General features: G+C 39.0%; 1 long non-coding RNA gene across 1 annotated transcript; it reads left to right on the top strand.

The window, feature by feature from the left end:
* The first annotated feature begins 202 nt into the window (after window positions 1-202).
* On the top strand, window positions 203-15,976 carry LOC140845934 (uncharacterized). Its single transcript, XR_012124852.1, has 3 exons — window positions 203-266; window positions 817-943; window positions 15,692-15,976. It is a non-coding gene; the product is annotated as an uncharacterized lncRNA (long non-coding RNA).
* Window positions 15,977-20,801: the final 4,825 nt, after the last annotated feature.

Here is a 20,801-nt window from a genome sequence, read left to right as displayed (position 1 = left end):
CCACCTGGCTTGGTCCATTCACATATCAAAAGGTGTTTACATGGCACCTCCGGGGCAAGGGGTGGAGAGATAATGGCCATTCTCGCCTCTCCTACATTCCTGGTGTGTAATTGGTCTAACACCTGCCAATCACCAAGTGCCCACCAATGGCATTCCTCCCAGAAGTTGGGGGCGGGAAGTAGACAGTGCACCATAAGGGCAGAAAACAAGCCGTGGGCCAGAGGAGGTAGACGGGGCCAAACTCAGCTAGTGAATTCGAGCGTGCTGTGAGAAGCCACAGATATTACTCCCCACCTAACTTTTCCCTTGACTTACTTCGGTTTTACCTTTCATGGGGGATTTGCCCTGGGCCAGGCACAGCCTTCCCCACAGAGCTGTATCTGGCATAGTCGGCAGGATCCGGTGACCTGAAATCTGTCTTTATGGTGTAATGTTTAGATGGGCTGCTCCTATAGATAGTGGGGAAATACCCTGTGGGTGGTAAGGAGACTCCCCAGGAGCCCTCATGTGGGTTATAGGGAGACACTGGGAACCCCCCTGTGGATGGTGGGGATTCACCCCAGGATCCCCCATGTGTGGTGCGGATTCACCTGGGGAATTCCCCAGTGGGGATTTGTTCTGGGGTAAAGTACCTCCTAGAAGAGTGGGCCCCTACCCAGCACTGGGGAAGGGTGGGGACTCTGGAGGCAGTGGAGTTGGCCCTCTGCAAAATAGGGAATACCTTAGGGGAACTGAGTGGCCATGGGGTAGCGTGAAATGTGGGATGGCTGCTACTAGTGGCATTGGAAAGGGTTATGATGTAGAGATGCGCTTCAGCACTGATTGGAAGAACAGGAAGATGGGCTGTGGGATGCTCTGTAAAAGGAATGAGAGCTATCGAGAACTGAGGTTGCTCTGCTGAGAGACATGCGAGCAGCAGCGAAGGCGGAGGCAGCAGAAAAATGTGAGCAGCAAGAGGCCATGGGGGAGGGGAAGGAAGGGGCGGTACCCTTAGCCCCAGAGATGGTAGAGGGGACTTCACGGGAGGAGGAGCTGGAGGAGGGCGTGGGGGCGGGACTGTTGCTGAGACCACTGCCTGAGGCTCCAGCCCCTCCAATATCGAGAGCCTGCCCAGGGGTGCTTAAGAAAATAAAGATGCAACAACCTTGGGTTCCTCAGGGTGAGGAGAGACTACGTCTCCAAATCGTGGAGCACTCCATGCACTGCTCCTATGCCCAGGCCTAACTGGTGGAACTGAGCATTGGACAGAAGCCCTCATAGCCTCTGCCTACATGGCTTTTGTGTCTTTGAGATTTAGGAGTAGAGGGTATTATTATGTCTGCATCAGAAATGGGTAAACTGGCATCCCTGATAACTCACCCCTCTCTCCAACAGAGGTTAAAAATGCCCATCAGACCGCTGGGAATCATACACTTTTGGATTGACTGACTGCAGCCTTTAGGGCAGTTTGGCCTGATCAGGGTGATTTAGCAAACTTCTCCACTAGCTGGCACACATATGCAGAGCTCCAGCAGGTTCTACAGGAGTTGGGCATGAAAAACATTATCTACAATATGGACCCTCAGGGCACTGATGAACTGTGGCTCACTGTGGTCATGAGAAACCTGGTGCTGCATACAGCTCCCCCATTCTTCTTTGGGTCCCTAGTGACTGTTCTTGCCTCCCACATAGGGAAACCCATAAGTGAGGCTACTTGTACGTTAGCAGAACTGGGGGAAATTGAAATAATAAAAGCATGTAAGGAAGTATGGGTAACAACTGAAAGGAGAGGTGCAAAGAGCCCCGTGAAGGTCTCAAGGGCCCAAATGTGGGTTGATTTGATAAAGGCCCGGGTAGTAAAAGAAAAACTTGATGGGCAGCCCAATAGGATCTTGCTAGAATTGTGGCAGCAATAAAAGTGGGAGCAGCAGTTCCAGCTGCTGAGGTCCAGGACACGGAAGCCAGAGGCAAAGCCCCATGTCCATCTCATGTGTCTTCAGGGCTTCCTGGGGAAGGACATGTCAGGTGTTGCCCCCCATGCTGGAAGGCGGTTGGGTGTTATGGTTTGTCTGAGGGGAGGGACAAGGCACCTGCCTTGTGGGGGTACTGATTGGGGACCCTTGCAACACAGGGCCCATGTTGAGTAAATGACCAGTACCCAGGGAATGTGTAGTGTGTCCTGGCTTTGTGGGTACAGGAGCTGGATACTCCCTGATTTATTGTGACCCTGAGCAGTGTCCTGGGGCCCCGACTCCAGTAGGGGTGGAGCTGTCAGAGTGGAATAATCTTGACTCCCCTTGGGAATAGGGGAATCTAATGCTGTTTATGATGTTATACTCCTGTCTGATTCTCTTTCAGATAACTGTGGCATTATTGCAAGTGTTCTTGGGTATTTTAGGCTACTGGGGAGTGTCTGTCCTACACTTGACACAAATTCCTATGCCCTTGTGCTCCTTGTCACACAAAAGCATCAGGTAGGCTGGAATAAAACATGTGTGGTTACCTCTGCCATTGCAAAATTGACAAACTAGATGTCCAGGTGACTGGGGCCTCTGGCAGGAAATTGCAGGCCATTTGCCTTGGCATCTCCAGGGAATGATGGAGCCAATGACTTGGTCCAGGGCAGCAGACAATGAGAGCGGAAGTCCATTAGTGACGGCTGCCTCTGACATTTGGAGATGTCAGTTGAGACTGGCAGGAACACCTCATGTGACAGTCCCACAGCAACCTGGAGACTATATGACCATTGACATTCTCACTCACGGACCAGTGATGGTTGACCCTGCTGGCACCTCAGGGACAAGGCCCAGAAGCTGGCCTCCTGTGTGTTGCTGGAGTAACTTCACAGTGGCCCCCAAAGGTAATGGTAGTACACCTAAATATTTGGAAGGTAAAAGCACTTTGTGGGGGAGTTTTGCCTTATTACTGTGGCCAGGGCATGTGACTCCAGTCGTGCTACATCTACCCTGTTCCTGCCCCTGTCCCATCACAGGACCACTCTCTTGCATGCATCCTAACTGATGGGCAGGATTTGCCTGTGCTGGTGTCATTAAGACATGTATCTTATTGCCCTTAAGGTTATTCTCCTCTCCAGTCCTTGTGCACTGGGCCTGCCTCCCAGGCACAGCTGCGCTTGCTGAGTGTACAGGGAGCTCCCTGCCAGGTCAGCTGCTGGCCTCCTGGGGAATGAACTTAATCTACTGTGAACCTGATCTAAGTAGGACTTTGAACCCAGCTGGGTCGTCAGGCTTGAGGATTGTCATGATTTTATTGCTACCTGTATTTCTGTTGTTATTGTATGTTATTAGTCTGGTTATAGTGCCATTGTAGAAGATTGAGGGTGCACAGATTGTGAGGCAAGAATTGTGGTGGGGTGGATTGTGTAGCAAATAACAGAATTTCCAGAATTTCCTGCCTGGTTTTAGTCCATTCCCATCAAAAGGTGTTTACTGCTGCAGCATCTGGGGCAAGGGGTGGAGAGATAACAGCCATCCTCTCCTCCCCTCCTTTCCTGGTACATAACTGGTCTGGTTGGTGTCTGCCAGTCACCAAGGACCCCCCAATGGAGTTCCTCCCGGAAGGGGCTGTTGGGAAGTACTGAGTAAGCTGTGAGGGCAAAGTGCAAGCAGTGGCCCGAGGAGGCAGACAGGGCCTGGGCTAGCTAGCGAATTCAAGTGAGCTGTGAACAATAAAAATGGTTTCTCCCCATTTTTACCCTTTCCCTAGACTTATGTCAGTTTCACCGGTCTCATGGGAATTCATCCCAGGCCGGAACTTCCCCAGGAGCTACACATAGGAAAACATCTTTATGACCTTGTGGTTAGGAAAGATTACTTACACAAAACAAAGAAGCAGTAATTACAATTTAAGTAACGATGGTACTTTAAATTTTGTTAATTTTGAAAGATACCCCCAAAATATCAGAAAACAAATAGCCAATCACTGTCACTATAAGAAAAGCTGCATAAATGACATACATATTTTTTGATGGTTCTGTGGGCACTACTTGGCAGACAGAGTTCTTACCTGAAGTGTCCAAGTAGGGTCCACAGCAGCAGATTTCTTAATCCACAGAGCCAAGGCAGTGGCCCACCTGAGCAGGGAACTCAGCCATGCACAGGTTTGCATGATGAAGGTCCTCAGCTGAAAGCACCCTCCACCCCTGGAGTCTGGTCTGCCACCTGCCCCCACTGAGGGGGCCACATCACAGCTGGGCGCACCACTGAGTATACTCCTGGCAACACATGAGCAGAATGCCCAGTGGGACATGTGGAAGGTGCGTAGCTCAGGAGCACTTGACAGAGAGTGTGGCAGGTACAGCTGGTCATCAGAACAGCAAATCCAGTGAACACCGTTGTCTTGCCAATGGGTTTCAGCCCTGGGCAAGTTCACTCTTGATTCAGTGAGAGTGAATAATGACAATGGAACATTCTTAGGGTGAAAGGGTTTATATCCAACTTTATTCTCTTGGCAGTAGGTTAAACACTAGAATCCTCTCCACCTCAGAGCAAGTCTTCACGCTGAAAGCCAGTCCCTGCCTCTGGGCCTCTCTGACCCCGCAGCCATCTCAGCCTATGTCCTCGGCACTGCCACCCCTCCAGCCTCTGCTCTCGTGCAGCCATGCAGCAGCCCAGAGCTCTTTACATTGAGTTGATAATAATGTATTGCCCACATGTGTGTAGTGGGCAAACCGACCAGGGCCAGGTGAGAATTCTTGCCATAGGAACTTTTCATTTTCTCTACAATCATTCAGCCAGAGAAGGTGGACTTAATCAAGACCCAAAGAGACTTGAGGGAATTGAAGCTCACCCTGCCCTGGCAGAAGAGCTCATTCAAACCCCACCAACTGAGAGGAGCTCCAGGCTCATTTAGCCATAAATCTAGACCAGTTACACCTGAAGAGAGCTTGGACCAGCCCTGTAGTACTTCTGTATAGGGAGTTAACTGTTGCCTTGCTGATTGCTGAATACAAACAACCTGTATGAGGAACCTACTCCCCATAAAAGGTAGGCTGCAGAACACAGTACAGACCTACTTACAATGGCCCTTCAGCAGAGAACAGCCCATGGCTTTACCCTAATTCAGAGAAAAACTGGTGGGCCTGCCTTGCCAGGAAATTCAGTGCACAGTCTTACTTGATTTGGGTACCTGAAAAATGAGCCATGCAGGCATGGGACTTTTCTACTATCTCACAAGGGCAGAGAAACTAATTCATACTGTAACCTACTGCTTAATTTATTAACCCATCCAAATCATTCAGAAAGCCTGATGGAAAACCCAGGCAGATGTGCAGCCGTGTTTGGTCAGGGCACCATGCCAACAGTCTATTTGGTCGATATCAGCTTGATATCAGCTCTCAAGCAGTGGTCTCACCCCAAAATAAACAGCGACTGCAATCCTGACTGGACATTACCAGACTTGGAGAAGGGGTATTGGAAAGTAATGAAGCTGAGCAACAGAAAGCAGCATTTCAAAAAATTAGAATATCTATCTAAGAGATCTCTGCGAAAACTTCCAAAGAAACAACATTCACATACGGTTCCCAGGAGAGGAGAGAAAAAGGTAGAAATCCTATTTGAAGAACTTAGAGCTGAAGTCTTCACCAGCGTGGGGAAGGAAACGAACATCCGGACCCTGAAAGCGCCAAGAGGTTGATGCAGGTGAGGCTGAGAAGCCCATACCAAGACATACAGCGATCAGATTAGATAGACATTCAGCGAAAGATGCAGAGTCCCTTAAAAATGGAAAGAGAACAGCAGAGAGTTACTTACAAGGGGAAATACATGAGGCTGTCAGCATATTTTTTAGCAGAAGCTACAGGCCAGAAAGGGGTGGAATGATATATTCGAAGTGCTGAAAGGGAGCAAGCTACAACCAAGAGCACACCACCCAGAATGTTATCCTTCAACACAGAAGGAGAGATCAAACTTCACAGGTAAACAACTGTTGAAATAACTGATCTCCACTAACCTGGCCTCACAAGGTATATTAAAGGGACTTCCTTAAATGCACAGGATTTATTTTTTTCAGGAGTGAAAACACACCTAAAGAAAAGGTAGAACCAATCATATACAAAGTATGTTCAAAAGAGAAAAGGGATAAAATCAATTATACACAAAACTAAATGAAAGGATATCCAAAATAAAAACAAAGAAGATATTATATGCATAAAAATAATAAAAAGTGCTGCTGTTATAATGTGTACAAACTTAAGCAGCCATCAACCTAATATAGATTATTATATATTTATACAATGCTATATAAGAACTTTGAGGTAACTACAGGCCAAAAGGCTATTATAGATTTACAAAAATAAAGAGAAAATAACCCAAGAATAACACTAAAGAAAGTCATCACATCACTAGGGGAGAGAACAAGAGAAGAAGTAAAGAACTGAGAAGAATGACAGAGTGGGAATATATACCTATCGATAATTATTTTAAATGCAAATGGACTCAATGGTCCAATCAGCAGATGCAGGTTAATTGAATGCATAAAGAAACAAGATCAATCTCTAGGCTGCTTACAAAGACTCACTTCAGACCTAAAGACACATATAGACTGAAAAGGAAGGAACAGAAAAACATGTTGCACAAAAATAGGAAGAAGAAGCACAAATAGAAGCAAGGAAAAAGCAGGGGTAGCAATACATATATCAGAGAAGAATAGGCTTTAAATCAATGAAAATAACAAGACACAAAGAAGGGATTTACATAATGAAAAAAGCATTAGTCCAAGAAGAGCATACAGCATGAGTTGATGTTTATGCACCCAACCTAGGATCGTCTAAATACATCAAGCCATCACTAACAGTCTTAGAGAAAGTGACAGTAATATAATAAAAGTAGGGTACTTTAACACCTACCTCAATGGTATTTACAGCAATGGATAGGTCATCCATACAGAAAAAGGCAACAGTGGGGTTGAATGACACAAAAGAGAAGATCAACTTATCAGATACATACAGAATATTCCACCAAAAAGCATCAGGATGCATATTGTTTTCAAGGGTTGTTGAACAATCTCCATGATGGAACATGTTGGAATGAGGGACATGGTAAGGATCAGAGCAGAAGTAAGTGAAATAGAGACTAAGAAAACAATATAAATGATTATGTCAAAAGCTAGTTCTTTGAGACAATAATCAAAATTGACAAACACTTTGTCAGTCTTATCGAGAAAAAAATAGAGGGCATAAAAAAACAAAGTCAGAAATGAAAAAGGAGACATTACAACAGACACCAAATAAAATTCAAGAAATTGTAAAAGAATTCTATGAAAAATTATATCCTAATAAGTTGGACAAACTTAATGGAATGGATAAATTCTTAGAAACACACAAACTTACAAGACTGACTTAGGAAGAGCTGAAACTCTTAATGGACCAATACTTAGTAACAAAACTGATTTGGTAATCAAGTAAATTCCAAGAAACAAAAATCCAGAATCACATAGCCTCACACATTAAATCTTCCAAACAAGAGGTAATACCTATCCTTCTTGATGTATTCCAAAAAATAAAAGAGGAAGGACTACTTCTAACCTCATTCTACAGTGCCTGCAGTATTCTAATACCAAAATTAGACAAGGACACTCTAAAAAATGAAAATTAAAGACCAATATCCCTGAGGAACATAGAAGCAAAAATCATCGACAGAGTATTAGCAAACAAAATTTTAAAATATGTCAAAAATACATCAAATTTGAAAACATCATTCATCGTGTCTAAGTGGGATTTATTCCAGAGATGCAGGGATGATTCAACACCTGATCAATACAGCACATTAACCTAAGGTAAAATAAAAATCATATGATCATCTCAATAGATGCTGGAAAAGCATTTGACAAAATTCAGCACTCTTTCATGGTAAAAACTTTCAACAAAGTGGGTGTAGAGAGAATATTCCTCAACATAATAGGCTAAACTTAGGCTATATATTATAAATCCACAGCATCATAATCAATTATAAAAAGCTAAAAGCACTTCCTCTAATAGCAAGAACAAAACCAGGATTCCCACTGTTACCACTTTCATTCAACATAGTAACAGAAGTCCTAATCACATACATCAGACCAAAAAAAAAAAAAAAAGAAAGAAAGAAAGAAAATGCTTCTTACTTGTATGGAAAAAAATAAAAGTGTTACTATTTTCAGATAACATGATATTATATATAGAAAGCCCTAAAGCCTCTATAAAAAGCTATTAAAACAATAAATTAATTCAGAAATATGTGGGATATAAAATAATTCATAGATACCTGTTACAAATCTATGTACTAATCATAATGAGAAAGACAAATCAAGAATTCCACTTACAATTGTATAAGAATGAATAAAAACCCAGGAATAAACCTAATGCAGGAGGTGAAAGACCTGTAATCTGAAAAGTATAAAACACAGATGAGAGAAATTGAAGAAGTCACAAATAAGTGGAAAAACATCCCATGCTCATGGATAGGCAAAAGTGGCCACCCTACCCAAAGCAAACCACCAGTTCAGTGTAATCCCTAACAAAATATCAGTTGTATTCTTCACAGAACTAGAGGAAATCATATTTCCCTCTACTTCCAAATTTGTATAGAACTACAAAAGACCTGGAAGAGCCAAAGCTTCTAGGGAAAGATTAAAGTTGGGGGTGCCATTATCCCTGATTTCAAGAATTACTGCAAAACAACAGTGATCAAAACAGTATGGTGCATGTAACTTATTCACTATGTAAGAATTTGTTCTCCATGTAAGAACTTGTTTGTTATGCTTCAGAAGATTGGAGACTGATGAAAATTAGACGAGGTGGATTAATGATTGTGCATTGAACATTGACCCCCCTATACAGAATTTTATTGTTGTTAACAACCATTTGATCAATAAATAGGAGAGATGCCCTCTCAAAAAACAAAAAACAAAAACAAAAAAAAAACAAAGAAACAAAAGAAAGTACAGACTTCCAATTGTAAAATAAATAAGTAACTGGGATGTAATGTATAGCATAAGGAATATAGTCAAAATATTGTAACAACTTTGTATGGTGATAGCTGGTAGCTAGAATTATCATGTATATAAATGTTGAATCACTGTATTGTATGCCTGAAACTAATGTAATACTGTGTGTCAACTACCCTTCAATAAAAAAAAAAAAAAAACAGTATGGTGCAGGCACAGGAACAGATCTATGGATCTATGGAACAGAATTGAGAGCCCAGAAATAAACCCACACTTATATGGTCAATTGATATAAGGAAAAGGAGGCAGTCATACAAAGTGGACAAGACAGTCTCTCCAATAAATGGTGCTGGAAATCTGGACAGCTACCTGCAAAAGAATGAAACTGGGTCCCTGTCTTCCACTACATACAAAATCAAACTCAGAATGGATTAAGGAACTAAATGAAAGACCTGAAACCATAGAACTCCTAAAAGAAAACATAAGCAGTAAACTCTTGAACATCAGCATTAGTAATTTTTTAAATAAATCTTCCCAGACAAGGTAAACAAAATAAAAAATAAACAAGTGGGACTACATTAAAATAAAGAAAGAGCTTCTGTCCAGCAAAGGAAACCATCAACAAAACCCAAAGGCAGCCTACACTATTGGAGAATGTATTCATAAATGCTATACCAAAAAGGGTTAACATCCAAAATCTACTAGGAATTCACATGCCTCAACACCAAAAACACAAACAAAAAACAAATATCCCCATTAAAAAAAGGGGCAGAAGACCTAAATAGACATTTTTCTGAAAAAGACATACAGATGGCCAACAAGTACATGAAAAGATGCTCCAGTTACTAATTACCAGAGAAAGGTAAATCAAAACCACAATGAGGTGTCACCTTACAACAGTCAGAATGGCCACTAGAAATAACTGGAAACAAGTGTTGGCAAGGATGTGGAGAAAAGGAACCCTCCTACATTGTTGTTGGAAATGAAAATTGGTGCAGCCATTATGAAAAGCAGTTTGGAGGTTCCTCAAAAAACTAAAAATAGAAATACCATATGACCCACTTATTCATTTTTAGGAATTTACCCAAAGAAAACAGAATCTCTGCATCATAAAGACATTAATACCCCTCTGTTTATTGCCACATTACTTACAATAGCCCAGACTTGGAAGCAACCAAAGTGTCCACCAATAGATGAATGGATAAAGAAGAGGTGGTATATGTACACAGTGGAATATTACTTAGCCATAAAAAGAGTAAAATCTTGCCATTTATGAAAACTTGGATGGCCTAGTGGTTATTATGGTAAGAGAAATAAGTCAGAAAGAGAAAGACAAATACTCTGATTTCACCTATATGTGGATTTTAGAAACAAGTCAAAAAACCAAAAAAAAAAAAAAGATTCATGGACAGGCAGAAGGGACAGGTGGTCACAATGGGGTAGGGGGATGGAATCTAAACTAGGTGAAGGCAGTAAAGAGGCACAAAATTCCGTTAATCACACTTCAATGAGAGTAACAGTAGCATAATTATAAGAATAACTATATCAGAGAGAAACAGGAATGGCTTCAAAGGGAGAAGAAACAGGGAAAAGTCTTCCTGTGATTGTGGTTGTTCAGAGTTTGGCTGGGATGAAAGACCCGTGAACTCTCCAGGTGACCTGATATCCTGAGCTCTGAGAACACGACCATGCTCCTTAGGTGGGGTGCCTGATGACCTCAGGGGTCCTGTAACAGTCCTGTGTCTCTGTGAGCTATGAGTGGAATAGCAGGAACACATGGAACACTTAGGAAAGGCTGCAAATTGAGCTTATTATCAAGTGTTTCCCTGATGGAATCATCTTCTTTTCTCAGCTCCCTGAGTTTCCTCCCAGTGAGCAGAGACGCCTGCAAGTTTGTGCTCTTTTCTCATAGAAGAGAACCTCTTTGGATAGAAAGGAGGAGTGGTCTCCAACTCCCTGCCCATGCCTTTAGCCTTCTTCCACCAGTTGTGTATCTGACACGAACAGCTCATATATGTATCTACACACTTTGGATTTCTACGCACTGTGTTTCCTTCTCAGACAGTTTTCTCTGGAGTTGCATTTTATGTTCCTTATGCCAGTTCCAGCAGTATCAGCAGTTCTTCACACATTATACATTTGCAATTATTATTTTTATTTATCATCTTTAAAAAAATTTGAGTATAAGTAAAATAATAAGTACATCTATGTCAGCAGGAAAAAATAGTTTATTACATTAAATGAATCATCCTAGCAGAAAACATATGTTACATCTTGCTAGATTTTCATAACCACTTGTAACTAGGCACCAGACCCTAATTTAAAATGTTAATGTTTGTAATGAAAAAGAAAGGAATTTTTAAAGAACCCTATGCATATAATTTTATTATAAAACCAAAAAGCATGTACTATTAAGAGTGAAGTGAGCTTTAGTATATTCCACAAATCAAAAATATTCAATTAAGTATATACGTCTTTGTAAGCAGACATAATTAACTATACATTTTATCAGCATTTTATGTGTATTTAATTAACATTTAATTATATGCATTAAAGAGCTAGTATTTAATTTTCCCTTATAAAAAATCTTGTTTTAGGTAACAATTTTTTCACATGTCTCATAGACAAGGTTTTGCACTACTGTATACTTAAACAGTTATCTCAGCATCAAGGATTTTAACTCTCTTGGAAATTTCCCTGCTTAATGTTGAGCTGCTTTGTTAAGCTTGTCTCTTTCTCCCCAGCCAGCGTCACAAAATAAATACTTTCCCCTTAAACAGACCTATGGGTTTATTCTCCGGTTTAATTCCCCAGGTCCCCAAACTGCATTCGCTTCTTGACTCTCCTGTTCCCCCTCCCCCTCCCCTGGGTGGTCTTAAAAGGACTCAGGACACGTCACCACCTCAGAGCTGCGACCCTTCACCTACTTCTTAGAGAGCCTTGAAGTTGGGCTTCACTCAGCGAGGATAACTGAGCTCCCCCAGTTCCTGTTCGGGTGCAAGCATACTATTTATTTATATATTTCCTGGATGAAGAGAAGCTATGGGGTTGGAGAGTTCAAGTCGCATGTAAAATTACTGTAAGTTGAAGTAGTCTTCCATATCCCAACATTTCAGAGATTCATATACAATCAACATGTAAGTAATAACACTTGTTTGAGACTTTTGAATAAAATACTTCTCAATTAAAATAGAAAAAAAGATTATTTTCTAGCACATTGTCCAACTAAATAGCTATGTGTGGAGAATAATTTTTTTACAGTGAAGTTAAATCAAGATATTCCCTCATATCCTACAGGAATTTGTAGTTTGGGGTAATTTCATTATACTTTCTTTAAAACCAATTAATTTGTAAGGGTAAATTCTGACAATTTTTTACATTAAATTCATAAATAAGCAGAGTTTATCAAAATTATAATACAGGAAAAAATGGGTTTCTCTTCCATTATCTCTTTTTTCATGGTCCTCCCTTAAATAGGTTTGGGGAGAACTGATTCTTCTAGTCTTCTCTTCTAAAATGAATCAGGTGTCAAATGTACACACATCTTAGGGCTTTTCAAGTGTGTGTTTTACAGTGTTATCTCCATTGCAAGACTATGTTTTCTCCTTGTCAGAAAATGGGCAATTGTGAGGTTTCAGCACTCAAATTAGTTTGACATGTAGTATTGCAATGTGATAACTAAAACACAGTGCTTGCTTCAGTATTTCAATTTGCCATCAAGACAAGTGGTGTTCAGGGTTCACAGACAGGGCAACAGATTTTTCACGTCTCAGCTCTCAGGTGCTCTGGATCAAGGAGTGTCGTACCCCAGTAGACTGGACAAACTTGGGGAGGGTTGACCTGGGAATGAGCCTGCCCACCATCTTTGGAGAATTCTGCATCATAAGGACAGTATTCTGCTTTTTTCTTTTTTCTAACACCTGGATCATGCTTACTCACTCTGTGTTAGCTGATATCACACTAGTGACTTAATACAGCATACTGCCAACAGTTTTCTAAGCCACAGAGCACTCTGGCACATCATTTTGGGCTACTGAATTATATTTGTTGATTCATAAACACATGTAATCTAGGTTCAGTTGGGATTTGGAAATCTATAGATATACTGAAGGAGCATCAGAGATGTTTCCAGTCCTGACTACATGGAGTCTATTTCATGGATGAATACTTTAAAATACTTTGGAATTTATAAAACCACTTTAGAAATGAAGTAGATAATTAAGGCACAAGAACTGAAAAGAGAATTCAGGAATCATGTCTTTCACTAATGGGTAATGGTATTTAGGACCACTGCCAGTGGAGGAGGAGATGTACATTTCATTGAGGCCTCTCTTTTGAGTTAGAATTTTTGCCATTCAACTGAAGGCAGAAAATTTTCTTTAGGTTAGGAACTAGCTGAAACTATTGGTGGTGGAAAATTGTCATCTAGACCCAGGTTGAAGTTTGCATAATCAGGAAAGAAAATATTCTGAAAATGTAAATACAAGGAGTATGTGACCCATAATTAATGCTTATTAAAAACACAACTGGTAATTTTAAAATGTCACTAATTGAGACCATATTCTCTTGTTCCTCCCCTTCACTCACCAGTATTTAAGTACACCAGCTGTACACATGTTAACACACCCTTTCCATCAATGAGAATGATAGTAACTACACAGATGAAGTTGTTAGCAGCAATCAAATGGACCGGTTGCATATTCCTATAAAGGTTAGGTTAAAAATCAAACTAGACTTTTTGGTTTTTTTAACTACATACACCGCTTGACTCTGGCCTGCAAGGAACTCTCCCTGTTATGTGTCTTTGCAGAGAACAGGCAGGCATAGAAGTCAGTGAAACCACTTTCCTGTCCCATCTCTGCCATCTACTGGCTATGTCTCTTGATGCTGGTGTGAGAGATCAGTCCACCTCTTTACATCTTAAAATCCTCAGCTGTGAAATAAAAAATAGTATTGTCACCTTACTCTGTTTCCTGGACAGATTAAAATTAATAATAAATAACATCTCCAACATCTTCACCAATTCAGTGTTCATTATAACCATCACCATTGCCAAAATCTTATTAATAAAGTGCTTCAGAGATTTCTAAATACATGCATTAATTTATTTAGTGCCTAGAACAATCCTGCAACAAAATGATGAAACGGAGTTCAGAAAGTCTAACTAACTTGGCGTCTAGAGCTAGTGTGGAAGAACAAGCAGGTATACATCCAAAAGTTTTATACCCAACAGTCTTGCTTTTAAACACTATACTTATCTTTGCCTGAGGAGCAATACATAATAAATAAGTTTTGTCTATTTTTTAAATTTAATTTTCCTATTTAGTAGCTGCTTACAGTCATTGAATGTTTACTTCCTGCCAAAAAATTTATATCCAGTATGTCTATTTCTCTTCATAAATTTCCATGAGACTTCACTTTATAATCTTATGCTAATTAACTGTGGAACTAAGTCAAATAAAATATCAGAGAAATTTCTCAGTGTAGCACACCCACTACCAGGCTCAGTTTGAAAACAAGAGTTTTCCTAATCCTAGTCCTCCTTTCCCCTGTGTTACACTGACTTTCAGTGTTCTCATTATAAACCTATAAAGATGTCCCATTTTTTCCTAAATGAGCTGGCTAAAATTCAGAAGTTCATTAAATTACTTTAATACCTTGTGCATAAATCAGAAGTGTTGTGAAAAATATCTGACATATGCATAAATATGCATAAACACAGGCATGATTTTGGGGGCTGTGACTTTAAAATACACCCTACCATTTACATTTCATCAACCACTCACACCAGACGAGACCCTTCCTCAAAGTTAAAAACTAACTTTACTCATCAATGATAATTTAGTTTTTCACTGTGTAAAAATACATGTAACATGAAATTTCCATCTTGACTATTTTTATGTGGACAGCTCAGTGGTGTTAATTATACTCACATAGTTGGGCAACCGTCTTCCCCATCCATTTCCAGAACTGTTTCATTCTGTAAAGTTGAAACGCTATACCCAGTGAGCAAAACTCCAAATCCCTTCTTCCCCTCAGTCCCTCCCAATCACTATTTACTTTCTTTGCATATTAATGCAACTCTAGGTACCTGATAAAAATGGAATCACAGTTATTGTCATTTTATGACTAGACATTTTCAATTAACTAACATACTTAAGCTTCACTCATTTTAAAGGTAGCAGATAAACAGAGGAAGCAAAATTAAATAAGTATGCATATAATGGGAGAATGTAAGTAAGTCTGCAGAATACCTTATGTTCTGCTTGCTGCTTTGGTTTTCTTTGAAGTGTTTTATAAAGATGAGATGGCATCTTTTTTTCTAACACCTGGATCATGCTTACTCACTGTGTTAGCTGATATCACACTAGTGACTTAATACAGCAATAACTGGAATATTAATACCACAGATTTTGAGAAACACCAAAAGATCAGGTAACCCATCCATCCCAGACACTTTTTAAACATTTATGAGACCATCACTATAATATAAAACCAAAAAATCACAGCAACTAAGATTAGAAATGTTAATTCCCTTGTTTAGAAATACAATATTTAATTTTTTTTCCTAGAAGCTACATTAATTTTATTTCCCACCCTTTTTATTGAAAAATACTATTGTAAATAAAGTGTACAACGTAAATATATATACACATACACATTATATACACACACACACAAACATTGTGAAAAATTACCTCTGGTAAGATAATTAACATATACAGCAGCACAAGCAGGTTTCAGAACTTTATTTTTGTGTGTTTGGTTATAGTACACAGATCACTCTTGGGGAATATGCGATGGTCAAGATGAACAACCACACAGGCGTCACTGAGTTCCTTCTCCTGGGATTCTCTGAGGACCCGACGATGCAGACCCTCCATGGCTGCCTGTTCCTCGTGGCTTACCTGGCAGCCCTGTCGGGAAACGGACTCATCATCACGCTCATTACTTGGGACCCTCAGCTTCACACACCCATGTACTTCTTCCTGAAGAACCTGTCGTTCCTAGATCTTTGCTACATCTCTGTCACTGTTCCTAAATTTGTTCTCAACTCTCTGGTAAAAAGGAATTCAATATCCTTCCTTGGGTGTGTTTTCCAGGTTTATTTTTTGGTAAATTTTGCTTCTGCTGAACTGGCCATCCTTACAGTGATGTCCTATGATCGCTAAGTGGCCATCTGCCACCCGCTGCACTATGAGACCATCTTGAACAAGGGGGCCTGTGGGCGAATGGTGGTGGCTTCATACATCAGTGGGGGGCGTCTCTGGAGCCATGCACACAGCAGCGACATTTTCCACTGCTTTTAGTTCCAATAAGATACATCATTTCTTCTGTGATATCCCTCAGATTATTTTGATCTCAGACTCCAAAATGAACATAAATGAAGCATCCATGAGTGCATTTATAGCATGTATCGCACTGGCTTGTTTCCTCTCTGTTTTACATTCCTACGTGCACATCTCCTCTGCTGTCTCCAGGATCTCCTCCCTGGAGGGCAGGTCCAAAGCCCTCTCTCTCCACCTGCCTCCCTCACCTGGTTGTTGTGACTCTGTTTGTTTCAACAGCCACCTTGGCCTACCTGAAGCCAACCTATGAGGTGAGGTCAGACCTAGATATGGTTTTGTCTATATGTTACACAGTGGTGCCTCCGTCACTGAATCCCATCATTTACAGCCTTAGAAACAAGAACATAAAAGTAACGCTGGGAAAAGTTCTTGGAATTGTTGCATTTAAACCAAATTAAATATATTTGGGTACTTGAGAGAGACACCTCTCTTTAGTTCTAAAACACATGTTAATTTCAAATTTTCCCATTTATATGATGGATGTGTACCTTAATACAGAATTTCAGCCATTTGGGATTACTGACAGAGCTGTTATTGTACAATGTGCTTCAGACACATGGAAAAAAATGAAAGTATCAGGTAAACACAATTATTGTGTTATGTTTTGGTAAGAAGCTAACAAAATTTATTTATATTGTTTATAAATATAATTTAAAAAATATCTAGGCTTCCTATTTGAAAACTCAGTCTGAGGATATGAAAATATTTTTATTTAATATTTTTAAAAATTATTGCAGCAGCAGCAATGTTCTCTATTAAAGAAAATCCATTGTAATCATACCACCTGGACCTTCACATGCCAGAACTATTCTACATTTTAGAAAACCATATTGCTTCTTAAACTTCCCAAATGCTGGGTGACCTTTCTGCTTTGTCATGTCATGGCAAATGGCAACATGTCCATCTGTTCCCAGAATCTCAGTGTGCCCTGCTTGGAGCAGGTATGAAACCCCGACCCTTGGTGTTAAGGCTGTCAGGCTGAGAGATCCCTTTTTATCTTTATAATGCACAAACAAAGTCCTCCTATCACCTAGGCTCCCATATGTGAAGAAATTGCAGGAGAGCAGTGTGGAGGGAAGGTTCCTTTCTCCTAGAATTTTACTTTCTTCCTCTTGACAAAAGCCTGCTGTCCAGTTGTGCCCCTTTGTAGGACCACGAGGCCAAGGCCACCTGTGTACCATGCGTCCCACTTCAACTACACGTTGTTGGTTACATCACATGTCACTAACACTGGATTCCCTGTGCTGTTCATGATACTTTGTTTTTACAAAAAGCCTCCACTGTAACTAAATATGAACATGTGAATAGGCCCTAGGCAAGGACTGAGGTAAAGTGCTCTGAAACTTAATGGAGATGAACTCACAGGTCAGAAATCCACATCTACCCTCCCTCATGGTGCTAACTGGAATGCAGCTGTGGTGTGGAGGTGTTTGGAAGCATGGCCATGAGCCTGGCATCCCATATAACCACTTACCCATGATATAGCCATTCTATGAGTTTCCAACAGAAATTCCTGTCTACATTCACTGAAAGACATGTACAATAATTTGACATCGCATAAAGTGGACTAACATAATGCTGAAAAATAGCTAAACAGTTAAATTATAATCTATTGATGATGACATTGAGAAAAATAATATTCAATCATCATAAAAAAAAATAAATTCTCATAAACAAAACTCATAGGATGATTCTATTTAAAATACAAAATTATGCGTAATAATTGTTAGTTTGAAGTCACTCAATTGTTTTACCTAGAGGAGTTAATGACTAAACTGAGATACAAAAGGTACTTTTGCAATAGTAGAAAGTTTTTTCTTGATTTTAGTGGTGGCTTCAGTGGTATGCCACAGCTTTTTAAATGATTAAGCCATACACTTATGATTTGTGTTATTTCTTCATATTGTTACACTAAAGGAAAAACTGCAACAGTGTATACATGAATAATAAAAAATATGGAAAGAAATCTTAGTGGAAATGAATATTTCTTTTGAAGCAACTGTGTTTCTCATAGGGTATACCTAGGTCAAGATTAAAGAAAACTGGTCAGGTTAAACTTTACATGTTACACATTTTAAAGGATGTATCAAAGATATAATTATTAACTCAATTTAAAAAACAATATATTTATTGCAAAGGGAAGAGAATAATCATTATAACTAAATAAAAATAAAAAAATATTATTATAAAATAATATCACTAAAAAGCGAACTAGAAAATACAACACACTACAAATGTTCAATAATGGAAAAAGATTGTAGCTTTGTAAATACTAACATAATTGGTAAAACCCTTGTGAAACTGGTCAAGAAATACCCAAGTTATTGCCTATTGAGAAGGAAGAAGGCTTCTTCTCTATAGATGTGTTCTGTTGCTCTTCATCTACTGAAAATATGGGGATATCTTTATTCATGTACTCATGTACATTTATTAATTGTGCAATTTTTATGGGCTAATACATAAAGAAAACATTATTAGAAATGTTAGGTAGGCCAAAAATATAAGATATTGGGAAAATGAAACACTGTTCCAAAACAGAACTTTAACAAAATTGGCATAAGAAAGAAATAGAAAAAAGAATGTTTATGCATCTACTAACAAAATTAAATTTTCAATTAAAAGCATTCTCAATGAACAATTCAGGATGTCATTATTGAATTCTAGCAAACATTTCAGAGAATTTTTAAAATCCCTCCATAGACTCAAAAATAATTAAAAATTCAACAATCTAACATAACTAAAAAAAATCAGAAAAACAGAAATTCTAGGACCATCTTTATTCTGATGAACAGTAATTATAATAATTAATATCAAACTTCATACATTTATATGAAATGCTGTTTGTTTTTATTCTAAATTCAATTTAAAGACAGTGATTGCATAATCTAAATTTGCTCTGGATATCCTAGCCACTGAAATAAACTATATAAAATATTTGTATCTAATATTGGGGGAAAATAAGCAAAAGTGTATTTATTGTGTATATAAGGATATTTATAAAAACTATTCCATCTCTAAAAAGTAGGAAGATATGCCACTTCTGACAACATGGATAAACCTGGAGAATATTATATTAAGTGAAATAAGCCAGTCACTGAAAGACAAATACTGCATGACTTCACTTTTATATGGAAACTAAAATAGTCAAACTCATAGAAGCAGAGAGTAAAGAGGAGGTAACTAGGAGCTGGAAGGGGGGAAATGGGCAGGCGAGGACCCAAGGGTGCAAACTCCCAGTTATGCAAGATGAATGCATCCAGTAGATCCACTGTACAGCATAGAAACTATATCAAAAATGTTGTATTACATGCTTGAAATTTGTTGAGGGTGAATGAGGAAAATTTGAGGGTGATGAATATGTCTGTGGCTATCATGGTGATTGTTTCATGGGTATATGCTTATCCCCAAGGTCACTGAATTGTATATATCAAATATTTACACAGTTTTATATGTCAAACATACAAAGTGATTTCTTGAAAGTTTGTACAGAAAGAAATAGAATTAGTAAAACCCATATATATGGAATTATATGTATATACATATATATATTACATTATAAAGAGAAATGTTATTGGAAAATAATGTTTAAACATTATTTACAAGGCCAAAGTTAAACACTTAGAAGTTACTTTTTAAAAATTCACAAGTGTTTACCAAGAAATTATGCAACTAAACTATACCTACTTAGCTGAAGCACATGCTTATTTCATGCATGTTTGCATTCAAACATACTCAATCTCAATCAATAGGTTTTAATGTTCATCTCAAACTTTATATTGAAAGTGAAAATCCCAAAATAAAGAAGTCTTAAAAAATTTAAAGGACCAGGTATACTTAAAGAAATCTTGAATAGTAAAAATATCTGGAAGATTTATGCAATCAAATATCAAGACATTATATAAATAAGTAGTTACAGTATTGGATCAGAGAGATAGATAATTGGAACAGAATGGAATTAGAAAGCTGCTCACTCAAATACAGACAGTACATATATGACAAATGTGGTGCTACAGAGCCATGGGGGAAACACTATCCTCTTAATAAATGATGCTGAACCAATCTAATAATAATGCAGAAGCAATTATTCTTGACCTCTATTTCCTGTCATGCTCAAAAGGAAGACCACAGTGAAGGAATATTGAAATCTACAGTGTAAAACAATAAACAACCTAGAAGATCACATAGGAATATAGCTTCATGACCTTAAGGTTAGGAAAGATTTCTTAACACTAAAAAAGAAGCAATCATTATAACTTTAGTAATGATAAAATAGGGTGTATTAAATTTGATTAATTTTGAAAAATACCAAAATATAGAAAAACAAGAAGCCACTCAGGGACAACCTAGGAGGAACTGCATAAATGACACAGGCTTAAATAGTAGCTGTATATTGTATTGGCTCCACGGGCACTGCAAACTGACATATATTTTGGAATTTTCTTCAAACATCTCATTTTCATGAACAAAAACACATTGTGTTACAGCCACACACACATACACACAGACACATGCACACACATACACACCTCTAGA

The sequence above is a fragment of the Manis javanica genome, chromosome 14 (assembly GCF_040802235.1).
Source record: "Manis javanica isolate MJ-LG chromosome 14, MJ_LKY, whole genome shotgun sequence".
Lineage (NCBI taxonomy): Eukaryota > Metazoa > Chordata > Mammalia > Pholidota > Manidae > Manis > Manis javanica.
The sequence above is the reverse complement of the archived record's forward strand: the minus strand, read 5'-3'. Positions and strand labels throughout refer to the sequence as shown.